This window comes from Canis lupus, chromosome 7 (assembly GCF_011100685.1).
Source record: "Canis lupus familiaris isolate Mischka breed German Shepherd chromosome 7, alternate assembly UU_Cfam_GSD_1.0, whole genome shotgun sequence".
Classification (NCBI taxonomy): Eukaryota; Metazoa; Chordata; class Mammalia; order Carnivora; family Canidae; genus Canis; species Canis lupus.
Window position 1 is genome coordinate 55,558,228 of NC_049228.1, and position 12,201 is coordinate 55,570,428.

At 35.7% G+C, this 12,201-nt stretch overlaps 1 protein-coding gene across 1 annotated transcript in view; it reads left to right on the forward strand.

Moving 5' to 3' along the window:
- NOL4 (nucleolar protein 4) overlaps positions 1-12,201 on the forward strand; it is a 521,655-nt gene that overhangs the window by 99,071 nt on the left and 410,383 nt on the right. The window lies entirely within an intron of this gene.

Sequence of the window (12,201 nt, forward strand, 5' to 3'; positions counted from 1 at the left end):
CTTCCCACATGTTCTCGGATCTTCTCTGTGTCTGGACATCTCTTTAGAACCTATCTATCATCTCTCCTTGTTCCACTTCCTCACAGCTCTGTTAAGTGGCATGGGGTGGTATTAGATTACTGTGTTCAATATAGGATATTGATAAAGAGGAATCTTTATTGATTAGCCCAGGTTTGAAATTGCATGTCCGCCACCTGGTAACGATGGTGTTTTAGCAAGTTATTAATTCTCTATGCCTCAGTTTTTATTTAATGTTTTTATCTTTTTAAAATGCTTCCTAGTCTCTAGCCAGCACCTGCCTTTGGCTGGATCTAACAGAAAGCCAGCTAATGGAGCATCCAGACATCCTGCAGATCGTGGCTGCCTATGTCCAGAAAAGAACACGGCAAGGTTAAAGCATGGATTGGAAGTCCAACCAACTCTGAATCAGCACAACAGCATTTTTTGTGTTTGTTTATATAGGTGTCTCCCCTCTAAGGATGTGAGGTATCCAGGGTTGGAAGTGCATTTTTTTTTTAACCTTGTATTCCCTGCTGCTTGCATACCGCCTCCAATGGAATGCAAGCTTCATAAATGTCTATTGGATAAACTTGTTAGTGGAGGTTAAGTAGTATCCTTCTCAAAAACATGCTTCCTTTAGAGTTACATAGGTCTGGATCTGTAGGAGTCCATGCTGCCAGAAGTGACTACTGATGAGTGTGTAGTGTGGTGGAGAGGGGATTTGAGAAAGGACCAACTAAGAATTACTCACAACTGAACAAAAGACAGGTTGGTTTTGACAGCAGAAAGAGGCATGAGATATATGAGAGCATAGGATGCTGGTGAGAGAGGACTAGGTGGGGTGGGGCCTGGAAAGACAGACATGGTGTGGCATGAGTTCCTGACATTAGAGATTAGCTGGAGGAAATAGCAGAGGCCCTGCCAGGAAAATAAATATGCAAAACATGAAGCTATTTTCAAAGGTAAAACTACATTTAATTTACTCTGTATCATTGCCTCAGATCAACCTCATAAGCTCCCCTCTCCTTTGTTTCCTTCTTCTCTGCAACAAAATCTTCCCAGTATTTAGAACAGTGCCCAGCATGTGAATACATATTGAGTGAAAATAATGTAGAGAGGAAGAAAGCTTTAATAAGTCTTTTTACATCATATAGGTTTACTTTAATCCTGAAGCTGAAGATGAAAAAGTGAGGAGCTAGTGATGCTTCCATGCTGTTTTTTCCCTTGAGAACAGCCATACTCTGTCTCTTTGAGCATCTATGGAAAGTAGTCATCAGAACACCTTACTTTAACTTCCCCAGGAATGATTAATTTAGCTTAGGAAAGATGAATAGGAAAACTTTGCATGTCATAGTTTAAGTACATTATTCTTCATATCTGTGACACATTGTATTACATAATTATCAATTACACTTCCCTTTCCTTTCTGCCAAGTAAGCCACAGATTTCCATTACTTTTAGTTTGGTCATGTGATTGACTTTGACCAGTGGAATGTGAGCAGGTATGACATATTCCACATCTGAGTGAAATCTTTGAAATGTCCTTATATAGTTTTGGTTGTGTGTGTGTGTGTGTGTGTGTGTGTGTGTTTGACACCCTTACTTGAGAAGAACATGACCCAGATAGTAGTTACTTCTTTGTAGTGGGTCCTAAAATGAGAAAAGTCATGGAGTAGAGCCAAGCAGAACTGGTGGGAGCCGCAGCTGGATTGCCCATCTCCAGTGACTTGAACTAGAAATGGTGTTTGTTATCATAGGCAAATAAGATGCTTATATATATATATATATATATATATATATATAATGTATATATACATCATATACAACATTTATATATATATATAAAGTTATCATCTAGTATCTATCATCTATCTATCATCTACGTTATCTATTATTGCTAGAATAAGTTACCATAAAAAGCTTAAACAACACAAATGTATCTTATAGTTCTATAGCTAAAGTCCAACATGTGTCCCATTGGGCTAAAATCAAGGTGTTGGCAGGGGTGTGTTCATTTCTGGAGTTTCTAGGGAAGAATCTATTTCCTTGCTTTTTCCAGCTTCTAGAGCATTCCTTAGCTTGGGCTCCCTTCCATCCTCTTCAAAGCCAACAATATTGCATCTCTCTCTCTCTCCCCATTCTTCCATAGTTACAGCTTCCTCTGACTGTCTCTTTCTGTCTTCTTCCATTTTTAAGGATCTCTGTGATTTCCCTGGGCTCATCCCAGATAATGCAAGATGATCTATTTTAAGGTCAGCTGATTAACATCCTTAAATTCCCTTTGTCCCATAACCTTAACGTATTCACAAGTTCTAGGGATTAAGACATGGGCATCTATTATCCTGCAAGCATGGGTATTATTATCTAGGATGGTGTTGCTTAAAAGGCAGAGAAATAGCCACTTCTCTGTAAATGAACATAAAACAGAAACTACCTCTGGTTATTTGAAGTTATGAGATAAAATACATAGCAGAATGACACTGAATGTATCAACCTGGCTCCGTGTCTCGCGCTGCCTCTAGGTGTAGGATTTTGAGCAAATCATTTGGTTCATTTCTGTCTTAGTTTCTTGAACCATGACATGGAACACTCAAAACTAGTGCAAGTTCTTTTTCAGGGCTATGGGATGGCTATATTATAACTGTATCAATATCTATATATCACCATATCTATACTACTTCATTCTTCGTATCTTTCAGAGTTTTTTTTCTTTCAGAGTTATTAAATGGATTAAGTCAAATAATGTAGTGTAAGAATATGTAGGGGTATATCTATCTTCATTCTTTTTTCTCTGTAAAGATATGCATATGATGTGGTGTATAGTTTGGTAATAGGGTCATCAGATTTAACGTTGCCCCAAGTTTCTCTTTTAAATGGATCATGCCTTCTCTGTCTATGTATGTACATTTGTGACCTTGTAACAGTCCTGTGACTATAGATTAGATAATGAACTTTTCCATTGAAAAAGCAATACAGTTTTAAAAGATGAACACCTTTCTAATTTCTTCGCCAATGGTAACAATGAACAATTTTTCAGTAATAAATGGGTAAAAAGTAATATACAGATTTCCATTGGTTTAAAGTCCTGTGTTTGCAGACAGTTATGTACATGTCCATGTGCATTTTTGTTCTACATTGTAAACATTTTCCTCTATTTCATCTTCCATATCATCTTCCAAGCACAGCATGGACTTGACAATTCTAACTTTTCATTTATGTAGATATTTCAATAAGAAACTCTCTACTGGAATGGCCATATGAATTACTTTTTCCTTTTGTTGGAGCTTCAGCTTGGAGCTCATTGCCTGACCATTTTGGCCACCTCCTAAGGAATCTCTGGCTAAGTAGTCAGCTGTCTCTCCCAGAGGCAGGTGGAAGCTCTTCCTCTTTCAGTATCTGTGGATAGAAGACTTTATTTTGTCCTTCCACATATGCTCACAAGAGATCAGAATATTATAGACACCCAAAGAGTTTGTATCTTCTTACATCCTTAATTCTTTTTGCCTGCTTTACGTATGTTTTACTATTTTAATGTTCAATTAAATGATTCTGTGTGTATGTAACTGGAGTATGTACACACAAGTATATGTGCTATTTCAGATCAAATTATGATACCTGTCCTGTGACAGATTCAAACTGTTAATATACTATCTTCATGAGATCACAAATTTGTTGGTTGAATGCTAAATTTCTTCAGCAAAGCAATGCAATCAGAGAAAAAATATCACTTCTAAAGAATGTTTCCATATTCAAGATAGGAATCTAAGACCATTCTATGGACTTTGAAATTATGCTGTGCTGTGCTAAAAACATACATAAGAATTAGTCCAAAATAAGATACAAATTAGACACAAAATATGACGAAATGTGAAATCAAAAGTTTTATAATACTCAAAACTTTACAAGTGGAATAATAACTAAATATGTCTTACATATAATGTGCCACAATAGTACCACATGCCCCCCCAAACTAAAATAATTTGATCCTTCTGAGAAAGAAGTCATCTTGAAAATTAATGTTTCATAAAATGAAAACTCTATTTCCTTGATCAGTTTTTTATCTAAAATTAAATTTATTTATTTATTTATTTGAGTTCAGTTTGCCAACATATAACATAACACCCAGTGCTCATCCTGTCAAGTGCCCCCTCAGTGCCCCTCACCCAGTCACCCCCACCTCCCACCCACCTCCCCTTCCACTACTCCTTGTTCGTTTCCTAGAGTTCGGTGTCTCTCATGTTCTGTCTCCCTCACTGATATTTTCACTCATTTTCTTTCCTTTCCCCTTTATTCCCTTTCACTATTTTTTTATTTCCCAAATGAATGAGGCTATATAATGTTTGTCCTTCTCCGATTGACTTATTTCACTCAGCATAATACCCTCCAGGTCCAACCATGTGGAAGCAAATGGTGCATATTTGTCGTTTCTAATGGCTGGGTAATATTCCATTGTATGTGTAGACCACATCTTCTTTATCCATTCATCTTTCAATGGACACCGAGGCGCCTTCCACAGTTTGGCTATTGTGGACATTGCTGCTGTGAACATTGGGGTGCAGGTGTTCTGGTGTTTCATTGTGTCTGTATTTTTGGGGTAAATCCCCAGCAGTGCAATTGCTAGGTTGTAGGGTAGCTCTGTTTTTAACTCTTTGAGGAACCTCCTTACAGTTTTCCAGAGTGGCTGCACCAGTTCACATTCCCACCAACAGTGCAAGAGTAAAATTAAATATTTTAAAATAGTTTTTGTTTTGGAGTTCATTTTGGTGTTAAACATTTTATATTAATAGATTTTAAAACAATCTAGTTTTTGATTTATCATATTGGACAGTAGGTATCTCAAGGAACAGAATAAGATATTGAACAAAATATCTTTCAAATCATTTAAAATTGCAAGCACACATAACAATTTATATTTGATGAAAAACATATAAACAAAAGGATAAACACTAAACAATAGAATAGTTGGGGAAGAATGGAGAATGAGAGTAGGAGGTGACAGTAAGGAACACATCTATTAAAAAAATTAATAAAACAAGAGGGTTTTTAATATGCTACAAATTAAGGAGCATGATTAACTTAATCTTCTTTATCAGGGGTTCACGAAATATTAATTTGTTTTAACTTTAGCTTCTTTTGGGGGCAGTGAATGCATTTTGGATGCAAATTACAATAACCGAAGGAGCTTTTTTAAAAAATGCCCACACTTGGAGTCAACCCCTTGATTTTCTGGTTTAATAAGTCTGAGGTGGGGGATCCCTGGGTGGCGCAGCGGTCTGGCGCCTGCCTTTGGCCCAGGGCGTGATCCTGGAGACCTGGGATCGAATCCCATGTCGGGCTCCCGGTGCCTGGAGCCTGCTTCTCCCTCTGCCTATGTCTCTCCCTCTCTCTCTCTCTCTCTCTGTGTGACTATCATAAATAAATAAAAATTTAAAAAAATCATAAAAAATAAAAATAAGTCTGAGGTGGAAATTAGGCATACATACTTTTTGTGATTAAACATTGCAAAGTGAACACCTCTGTGTACTTATAATCCAAGAAATAGAATATTGCCAGAATCCAGGATGATCTTCTCATTTGGACAGTTGTACTTTTAAGAGCTCAGATGTGATTCTAATGCTTGTACAGGGTTGAGGACCATCCTTCTAGTTCATACTCAGGCTGATGCTTTCTTGTCTTATGGTATTATTCCTCTTGCATTTTTTCCTTATTTTGTAATATTCCAAGCATTATTTATTCATGGTAGGTAGGGATTATTTGTAAACTTTCTTTGTCCTTATGTCTTTAAAATGCATTTACTTTGTTAGATTTTATTCTTAGACTAACTATATGTAGAATTATTATTTAAAATTATTTTTCCACTCAAATTTGATAGCATTTTCTACTGCCTTTGAGCATCCAATTTTGCTGACAAGGTTTAATTTCATTTACTTGACATATTATTTTTTTATTGTTATCTTTTCCCTGAAATATTTCTTGATTTCTTCTTTTCCTTGAAGCCTGAAATTTCACTAGAATTATCAATATGCAGGTTTCTGCTACGTACCCAGCTGAACACCTAATAGGCCCTTTTAATTAAAAATGTTTCTATTATTTTTTTGGTTATAGTTGATCCTCAAAACACATGGGTTTGAACTGTGCAGGCCCACTTTTATGTGGATTTCTTTCCTTAAGTACAGTACAATATTATAAATGTATTTTCTCTCCTTTATGATTTTCTTAATGACATTTTCTAGCTTACTTTAAAAATACAGTATACAGTACATATACAAATTATGTGTTCACCAACTGTTTATGCTATCAATAGAACTTCCAGTTAATAGTAGGCTATTAGCAATTAAGTTTTTCAGGAGTCATGGGCAGCCTGGGTGGCTCAGCAGTCTAGTGCCACCTTCAGTCCAGGGTGTAATCCTGGAGACCCAGGATCGAGTCCCACGTCAGGCTCCCTGTATGGAGCCTGCTTCTCCCTCTGCCTGTGTCTCTGCCTCTCTCTCTCTCTCTCTGTGTCTCTCATGAATAAATAAAATCTTAAAAAAAAAGTTTTTCAGGAGTCAAAAGTTACATGCAGATTTTTGACCACATGGGGTGTTGGTATCCCTGACCCCCATATGGTCAATAGTATTTCTTTTCCTTCATTAATCATGAACTCCTCCTGGAATGTTTGTTAGGTTAACATTGGCATTCTGGAATTGAACCTCCACGTTGCAAAAATAGATAATAAATGAACAAACAAATATTAAAAACAGTTATTTACATACAAATTTATATGTAATAGTAGTTAAATGTACATATATATTCTATATTATGGAGAATTTCTTAATCTTTCCAATACTAAGCCTGATCTTGCTTGATTATTCTCTTAGTCAGTGCATTGACTGTTTTCTTTTGTAATCACAACTAAAATTTTAATTTTCACAAACTCTTATTCTCTGGTGGTTTGTTTTAGTAATAGTCTCTTTTTGTTTTATGGATGTAATATTCTCTTAAACTTCCTTGAGGAAACTAATTGGGATAGTTTACATTTTTGTTTCTAAATTATTTGTTTCCTAAAAGGTTAATTTTTTTGTTTATTCATTTTGATTTTTGCCATGGATGCTATTGGTTTTCCTCCAATATATGGTGATCCTTAGACATAGGATTTGTACTTATTGAATGATTAGAATGACTTATAGTGGTAGGTGTGTTATGTTTTTCTGGCAGACCTTCCAACATGAGAGGTGTTTTTATGGGGAGCAGGGCTATGTTTCTGTGAGTAGGACATGCCATGGCTCTGTAGGTTATTGAGCATGGAATAGTCTAGCTGTCTGGGACTTGCATAATTAGACAAATTAAAGAGGGCTTTATCATGGGATTAAAGCTCTTAGTGCATATGGCTCCTGGGTGGAGCTGCTTCTCCTTTGCCTCCCCATCCCCCTGCTTTTTTTTTTTAAACCTTAGTATTTTTTTTTTTTTTTTTTTTTTTACAAAGTCTCTTAATTAAGTGGTCCGTCCTTGCTCTTTGCCTTTACTGAGTTGAATTCTGGAGCTAACCCTTGGTTATCTTTAGAAGAACAGAACTTTTATTTACTGTTAAGGGCTATGTCTTCCTCATCCTATTTTTAATTTCAGTCTGATCCTATTTATTACCTGAGATGCCTTCAAACTTTCTAGTATGCTGATCACTTTCTTTTTTAATTTTCAAATGCTGTTATCTTATATATATACATATACATATACATGTGTATATATATATATATATAATTTGTTGTTGTTGTTTTGTTTTGATTTGAGGTCAACTGAAGAGGGAGTGGAGAGAGTTGTTTGCTTTAAATTTAACATCTTCTACTGAGTGCTCACTGAATAGTAATTTTGATTGTTCTCTGTGCCCGTGGCTCATTAAAGTCCATGTTATATGTCAGCTTTACCTGTCTAGATGCCTTCAAAAACACCCATGTACATGTCAGCTCAGCCATGCATTTAAACATGATTTTAAAAATATCCAGTGAGCACACCTGTGACCAGATTGTGGTTTCTAAATATTATTTTGGAGAAATGGTTTCTCAAGGGCTGGCTTAGGGAAAGTACACAGTGAGCCTGATGCATCCTGTCGTGTCAGAAAATAAGCTCTCAAAGAATGGAGACATGTCACAAGGACCCAGGAATCAGTTTCAGAACAATTTGAGCATCAAAAGGAATAATGAATATAATTGACTGTAACCACTGAATATATAAAAATCCATTAATTCATTGTGGTGTCAGTGAGAGATAGGCTACCAATGAAGAGATTATTATATCCCTTATCCTCAAAATTAGTAATTAAAGGGAAAGTTAAGCATTTAGCATAAGTCTTTGAGGAAGTATGTTCAACCCTCTGGTAATGAGATGACACACTCTCCTTTTTTAAATGGAAGTTGAAAACAACCAATTAAAAAAGAAGAGGGAATGATGGAATTAAAAAATGCCCATTTTGTAACGTTGAGCCAAATAATTCAGAAAGGAATCATCACTAGAGCATAAAATCATTAGAGGAAATATTGTTGAAAAACAGGATATGCACTGAAACCAAAGTATCACCCCACCCTCACCCAAATATCACTGGGTATTTCATGAGGCAGGGAAAAAAATACTTTTACCATGGAGAGATCTGGGAGTTACCATGTAATGAAGTCTCACTGATGGTGGATCGTGTGACATGATATAGCTCCTAATGAAGTACTGCAGGGCCTACGAAGTATTCTTGCCCAAAGTGCTACACCTGAGTCAAATCAAGCTTAACATCTAACCTCCTGATCGTTGGAAACACACAGGCTTAGAAAAACAAGAACAATGGCAGCAAGGAAAAACATAAAGATCCCAAAATGTGGGACCTTGTTTCTGTTGGCTAAGTCTCTTCAAAATGTCAGATGACATAGGAAAAAGCAAAGTAAGAAGCATGAACTCTGAATCAAAGTTCAAAAAAAAGGGCTAAAATTATATTTTGGAGAAATATATATATTTATATATATTAATTAAATTTATAAATTAATAAATTATAAGTTAATTAAATAAATTAATAAATTATAAATTAATTAAATTTATGAATATATAAATTAATTAAATTAACATATATGTATATTGGGAAATCTCGAAATTTGAAAATGTGAAATTTTTAAAATATGAAAATGATTTTTGTATTAAGAGTTCTACAGAGAAAAAGATGTGTATACATAGAGAAAGCTATTTATTTTAAGAAATTGGGGACACCTGGGTGGCTCAGTGGTTGAGCATCTATCTGCCTTTGGCTCAGGACATGATCCTGGGGTCTGGGGATCGAGTCCCCCATTGAACTCCCTGCCAGGAGCCTGCTTTTCCCTCTGCCTATGTCTCTACCTCTCTCATGAATAAATAAAATTTAAAAAAAAGAAAGAAAGAAATTGGTTCATGCCAGGGCGCCTGGGTGGCTCAGTTGGTTAAGCATCCAACTCTTGATATCAGCTCAGGTCATTATCCCAGGGTTGTGGGATTGAACCTTGTGTTGGGTCCTACTTGGGATTCTCTCTCTCCCTCTTTCTGTCCCTCCCTCTGGTCACTGTGTTTCTCTATCTCTAAAAAAGAGAGGGTTCATGCTATTGTGGGTACATAGTGAGCATAAAAGCAGACTGGAGACTCAGAAAAGAGTTGCAGTTTGAGTCCAGGGGCAGTCTTCTGGCAAACCAGGAAGAACTAGGGTTACAGTTCAAGTTTAAATACCTCTCCTGGCAGAATTCTTGTTTAAGGAGGCCAGCCTTTTGTTCTATTCAGGCCTTCAACTGATGGGGTGAGGCCCACCCACATTATGGAGGGTGATCTCTATTTGAAATTCTTTTTTTTTTTTTTTAATGATAGAAGGATGGGAGAAACTTTGGGAGATGATGTGGGTTATAAACCGTAGGTGGAGCTCTCATGAATGGGATTAGTATCCTTATAAAAGGGTCTCGGGAGAGCTCTATTACTGTCTTTCCCTCATGTAACAGTCTGAAGACAGCAATCTGCTGTCCCAGACCCAGAAGACAGCTCTCATCCAGGCATGCTGGCATACTGATTTCAGACTTTCAGGCTCCAAAACCATGAGACTTACATTACTGCTGCTTATAAGTCACTGAGTCTTTGGTACTTTGTGATAGCAGCCCAAACAGACTAAGACACTATCATTATTATTGGAAGACAGGCCGTGCGATGTAGGAACCTGATTCCAAATATATGCCTTGCAGCCATCAAATACATGCACACATACACATGGACATGCATGCACACACACAGACATGCATCATGCCTGTGGGCACTGAGTATCAACAAGACCTGTTGAAAATGCAGGGTATCACAGAAAGATACGTTGGGTGTTGTTTTTTTGTTTTGGGGTGGGTTTTTAAAAAATTTTTACTGACACTGAGAGCAAAATATATAAAATGCCTTAAGAATAAGGAGAGAGAAATCATATTAGTGCCAAGTTTAAAGAGCTACATTTTTGAAGAGCAAAAGTTCAACATGCTTGTTTTGGTATTCTTACTGACATAACTTTTAGCAAAATGAAGCACTGATCAATTTGCAAGATACAAATATAGTTTCCCCTACTTTGTAGACATTATTATGAAGATTACTACTATTGGTTTATTCCCAATAATGCATTCCCCAGAAAAAGAGCAGAGAATATGGAAGGAAGATGGGACACAGCTAGTTGAACCCCACAGACTGAGCCTGGCTTAGCAAGGCCCTTAGAGACACCGCCTTGCCACTAGGGCACATATCCTGTTGACATCACTTAAAAACTTTCCAGCAAATTTTGTGTTTGTTTTATTATGTGGTGTTTCTGAATCTTACATTGTTTAATTCATTCTATGCTTTATCTCCACTGCTCTTAGAACTTTTTTTTTTCTTTTTCCCTTTCGACCCTCTTCACCAATTTCACCCATCAAAGTTTAATGATTTTAATGTAACTCATCCAAAAACACCTTCATAGAAACATTCAGAATGTTTGACCAAATATCTGGATATTGCAGCCAGGAAGTTGACACTTAAAATGAACCATCATTTTCTACAAAAATGTAGAAGCAACTTCTTCTTCTTCTTAGAAGATGCCTGCATAAATATTTAATGATAAAGTGTCATGATGCCTGCAGCTTACTTTCAATGGTTCAGAATATGTGCATATATATACAAACATATATACAAATATATATATATACATACACATAGAGCTACAAATACATATATACACATGGCAGATTTGAAAAATTGTTTATTCTAAATATTGATTATAGCAAATTAAAGCTTTGGAAATTTTTGTAATCCAGACTTTTTAGTCATTCAGTACTATGGATGGTTTTTCTGTTTACTTTAGGTATAGCACATTTAAAAAAAAAAGGCATAGCACATTATAGGCAAATATACTTTCATTTTTAATTGTTATCAATAAATGATCTATAGTTTTGTAATTCATCCAATTATTTTAAGTAATTTGCTGTGTCCTTCAGAAAATAAATTGTCAAAATCCAGTATATAAACTTATCTTTTAAGAAAACCAAGTTAATGCTTCCATAATTTAGACTCTAGTTTATTGAAATGTTATAACTGTGTTATAGAGTACATGTCAAAGCATGTGTTTATGATTAATATAATTATGATTAATATAATGATTAATATAATTTTAAAAAAAGATTTTATTTATTTATTCATGATAGACACAGAGAGAGGCAGAGGCACAGGCAGAGGGAGAAGCAGGCTCCATGCAGGGATACTGACGTAGGACTACATCCCGGGTCTCCAGGATCACACCCCGGGCTGAAGGCAGCACTAAACCGCTAGGCCACCAGGGCTGCCCTATAATTAATATAATTAACATCAATCTTTCAACCACTGTTTCCTTGTATTTATCACATTTCATTTGTTAGTATTTATGTTATTCTTTTTACATATTATTTAAAATTACGTAATATTTCATGTTCTTATATTTATGTAGCCAGAGATTTAAGTCTTTTTATTATAAACAAATAATATTTTATTCTACTTTGGAATATTTTTTCACATAAAAGTCTTTGCCATCTTTTTTCCCTCAATTTCCTACTAAGGGATGTGTAATTATTAAAAGTACAATTAATGGAAGAATAATGGGAAAGATTAAAGTTATATTTAGAAATTTTCCTAATAATTTGTGTCTTTAGGTATTATTCTACTACATGGTTATAGCTGTCATGAGATGAAAACACTAAG